Source organism: Lichenostomus cassidix, chromosome 1Ab (assembly GCF_008360975.1).
Source record: "Lichenostomus cassidix isolate B80296 chromosome 1Ab, HeHo_3.0, whole genome shotgun sequence".
Lineage (NCBI taxonomy): Eukaryota > Metazoa > Chordata > Aves > Passeriformes > Meliphagidae > Lichenostomus > Lichenostomus cassidix.
Window position 1 is genome coordinate 4,103,158 of NC_139481.1, and position 4,248 is coordinate 4,107,405.

The 4,248-nt window shown below is 38.6% G+C and overlaps 1 long non-coding RNA gene across 2 annotated transcripts; it reads right to left on the reverse strand.

Annotated features, from left to right (window-relative positions):
* Nucleotides 1-1,048: 1,048 nt before the first annotated feature.
* LOC146442790 (uncharacterized) lies at nt 1,049-2,349 on the reverse strand. 2 transcript variants are annotated; one of them, XR_014849410.1, is made up of 3 exons: nt 2,247-2,349; nt 1,269-1,350; nt 1,049-1,175 (listed from the first exon to the last, which is right to left on the reverse strand). It is a non-coding gene; the product is annotated as an uncharacterized LOC146442790 (long non-coding RNA). The 2 variants fall into 2 exon arrangements; XR_014849409.1 differs by having other exon boundaries at nt 2,134-2,349.
* Nucleotides 2,350-4,248: the final 1,899 nt, after the last annotated feature.

Here is a 4,248-nt window from a genome sequence, read left to right on the forward strand (position 1 = left end):
CTCTGGAAAGACAATAAATCAAAAAGTTAGTTTAAGCAAAAATTCATAACCACCTTGTATTCTGCAAACCTTTTTCCAAGTTTGGCTTATTCACACAGTTTGGGCATCAGTTGGTTCACTACATTCATTTTCAGGTACAGGACATGGAAAAATAAATCTGGGAATGCTCAGGGTGTGAATAGAATTGCTATTCTAATTGATTGAAGTGTCAAAGTGGAGTGGATCAATTCTTAAAGAATTTCAGTTTTATCTCCTGGTAGCTAATTTTCAACAATTAGAATGGCTTGGAAGAAGGATTGGGAATCTGCTGAGTCTGCCCACTCTGCAGAATAGGCCCTTTGGACTTTTCCAAAATATATAATTGACAAAGCTGGGGAAAAGGGAAAATTCCGTTTAAGGAACACTCAGAATCTTGTTTCAGCAGAGGCACAATTGCCCTCCAAGAGGGAAAGGGGGAGCAATAATTTAATTTTTCAACATTTTCTTCCGATATGTATATTACTTTTCACATCTAGAGTTAATTGGTTTAAAGTGTGATTGATTCTGGTCTCTGGCACCACAGGGGCTCTGTGTTGATTGTCTCTCTTCAGTTCTGAGAGCAAGTTTGAAAGGGAATGAACAAATAAATAAACAAATAAATCTACCTGTCACTCACACCAATTCATCTTCAGTTGAGATTGGCTCTTTTATTTCTTTCTGACACATTATTACTGTCACCACTACAAATGTCAGTCCTCATCCTGCTCCTTATTTTACTTCTCAATTACCCTCAAAGGTACTGAGTATTTTTCAAGAAATCCTTTTTTTTGCCATATCTCATCGTGTGCAGCTAATCTTGACCTCTGGGTGATGCATGCCAAATGCAGTTGGGATTTAACCTCAGGAAAACTTTATGATAAAATCACAAAAGCCATGCAGAGCTGGGAGATATCCAGCAGAAATGGAAGAGTCACCTTCTGTGACCAAAAAACACCCCAAAAGCAAGATGGCAAAGTGGAGAGAAATCTATGAGAAAAGGTAACAAAAGCATTTGTTTTACCTCTGCTGTTAGCAGGAAACTCATATTTTCATTGATGACCAAACTCCCTAAATGCCACAGAGTCCTTGTGTGACTTTTGTGTCCAAAAAACAACAATTTGAGTGAGGCAGAGAAGCAGTGAGCACTGGTAAGACCCCTGATAAAAAACAATAGGAAAATACTGGTAAATCTGGGTCTTTTTGCAGCAATATGGGAGTAAAAATTTAAGGTTATTTAGGTGCTTAATTACCTCTGAGAAATTGCTCCAAATTCCTCTTGTTCTGGGACAAAGCTCTGGAAAGTGGGAAACTTTGCCATTTCTCCCAGATCTCCTGAACCATGTATTTAAGGAGCTTACTCTGGACTTGTTCAAAGTGGAATATGACACAACATCTTGATTCTCTGAAAAAGCATGCAGGATTGTAGTATAAATGCATTTTTAGCTCTCCTGGTCAAACCAGAGCCCCTTTCTTTCCCATTGCTGGGATTATAAATTACTTCTTTTATGCCGTAAATTCAGATAAAGCTGAATACATATGATTAAAAGCATTAGTAAGGCTGTGATAAAACTGATAGGGGAATTGCTAGATGAAAGGTGAATCAGGAGTTTGTAATGAATATTGAGGAAGGGCTTAAGACCATTAGCTCCCAAGCAGTGGTTACAAAGCTCTTCTGAGCTGCCAGCACCAACAATTCGAGAACAAAAGGTTCTAATCTCCAATTCCTTTTGAACTGGAAACTCACAGAGAGCAAGAAGTGCTGTTGGTGCAACCAGAGATGAAAGCAGAGCAGCAGCAGGTCAGGACAGGGTGATTTGTGGTGTTCCCACTTCATCCCTTGGATGAGACTGAGATGGAAACTCCTGGTGCTGACAGAGCAGGGAGGGTTGGGGTGCCAGGGGTAGCTCCTGTGTAGGACACATTAAATTAAGGATCTGTTTGGAAATTAAAGATCCCCAGACACGTTTTCAAAGGAGGAGAAGATAAACCGAACAATGATTTGCCTTCAGAGCCACTGGCCCATTCAAGCATCAAACTCATTACTTTACAAAGCTGCTGGGAGGATTTGCACTGTGAAGTTCACTAATCCATTGGGTTTTTTTCTTTTTTTATCACCTGGAACAGTGTAGGTTGCACAGCCTCTCATCTCCAGCACTTTGCTCAGCTGAATTTCTTCCCAGCAGACTGAAACCCAATTCAAACCCAATTCAAACCCAATTCAAAGCCACCTCAGAGTCTGTCTGGAGCACAGAGGAGTTTCCAGGCTGAACCAACACTTTTCACCCATCCTGGTCTCATTTCTCCCTCTGTGTTTGTGGTTTGAGGGCAGAGATATCCTCCACCAGCACAGCTAAACAGCTGAAGTTTGGCAGATTTTGGAGAGTCACTCACAACTTTTTTCACCTGCAGGAGTTGGGTACAACCCAGGTGGTTCAATTTAATATTGATTTTATTTCAGAGCACCTATCCAAAAAGCTTTATGGTCTCAAAACTGCAATAAGATGATTCTGAGCCTCCTTTATGAGAAAATAAGTTCTTTATTTTGGTGTTTGGGACAGAATACTTGCATTCTTGGCCTGTGGATCAAAGCATAAAGGGGAGTGTGAATTATCTCAGGACAGGTTTGTTTGGGGAAGCAAATGGAAGAGGAGATTTTGAAGTATCCTGAACTCTGATCCTCCTAAAATCCATTGGTTTTATGGGTTACTTTTAAGCAGGAATCTACTGTGTGTTTGGAATGTCAAAGGTTTTATTGTCTGTCTCCTAAATAGTGGAGAAAGCTTTTGAACAACCTTGAGACAGTTTTTAATTTTACCATGAACTCCTTGGATTTTGACCTGCAGAGCAATATGTGGCCATTCTAAATTACAGAACATTAAAGCACTTGGTGCTTTTCCTAATAGAAAAGCATAGACATTGAAAGAAAATATCCATAAAAGTTAATTAAATCAAGAAAGGCTTTAAAATGAGGACACTTAATGAATAAAATCATCAATATCAGGGAAGTAGGATACTCACTATGTGGAAATAAAACTCTTTAAGAGACATAAAATACATGAGATATGAGAAGAGTTTTCTCCTTGGATTGGAGATATAACTATTGTACTTTTCTGCAGGTCAGATCTTTTTGGACATAAATCAGAAAACCTTCTTTGTCTGTAAATGGACTGTAATTATTTACTGCAACAGACAATCTGTTCCTGATACTTTTCGAAGTGAGCTGAGTATATCTTATGAAGCAAAAATGAAATGATGGATTGCTTCTAGGTGTAGTTTTATGAGTTTGACATTTGGTGGAAGTTTCTTGTTTGAAAGATGCAGCCAAAGGCTCCCTGGAAATAACTGTTTGTCCTCAGGATTGTCTAAATTGTTCCCACCACATGAGGAATTACATGGAACTGTTTAAAATATTGGGTTGGCCCAGAAATAAAAAATTTGGCTATCTTAGGGGTAAAAGCAGTAATCCTAACCATTGACTTCATTAGAATTATATGAGATTTGCACTGCTGGATGGGAAATTAGAATTACTGGAGCATTCAAGGAAATAAAGAGCAGAACAAAGCAATAGACTACCCCAAACCCAAAATATATTGCAAAAAAAATAAAGCCATTGGTAATGCTGCAGCTCCATGTGCATCCTTACTGAAATAACCTGCAGATTTGTAAGCTAAGAGAATAAATTTGAGGGAAATTTCTCTCCCTCAAATACCTTCTGGGCCCAAAGAAGTTTGCCAAAACTTGGTTCTCACTGCTCTCTGGGTGAGCAGAACACCTGCAGAGGGATTGCAGGGAAGCATTTGCTGTTGTACTCATTAGAATTGCTCGTGTTGGGGCACAATCACAGAAATAATAAGATTTCTTGATGTGTGTTTATTTCCCACTGGCACACCGTGCTGCATTACGATAGCTTTGCAGTCACTGTGTGCCTGTTCTGCTTGAAGGAGCACATTCATTATCAGCTCTTCTTTTCAGGTGTTTATAAATTTCTGGAAAAGGCTAATTCTTTGGCCTGATGTTTGCTTTGTTCCTGTAAAACAAAAGGTGTCGATTGATTTCACTCTTTTTTGTTCTGCATTTATTAAAGTGTGTTTGTTGCTTTGGGGTGAACAAATAGATAAAACCCATCCAGATGGTTATCATCTATTGAAATCATATTTTTAACCAATAGGTAACTCAAAATATACTGGTTTTTCACGTATTTTTATGTATTTTTAACATATTCTGTTTTAA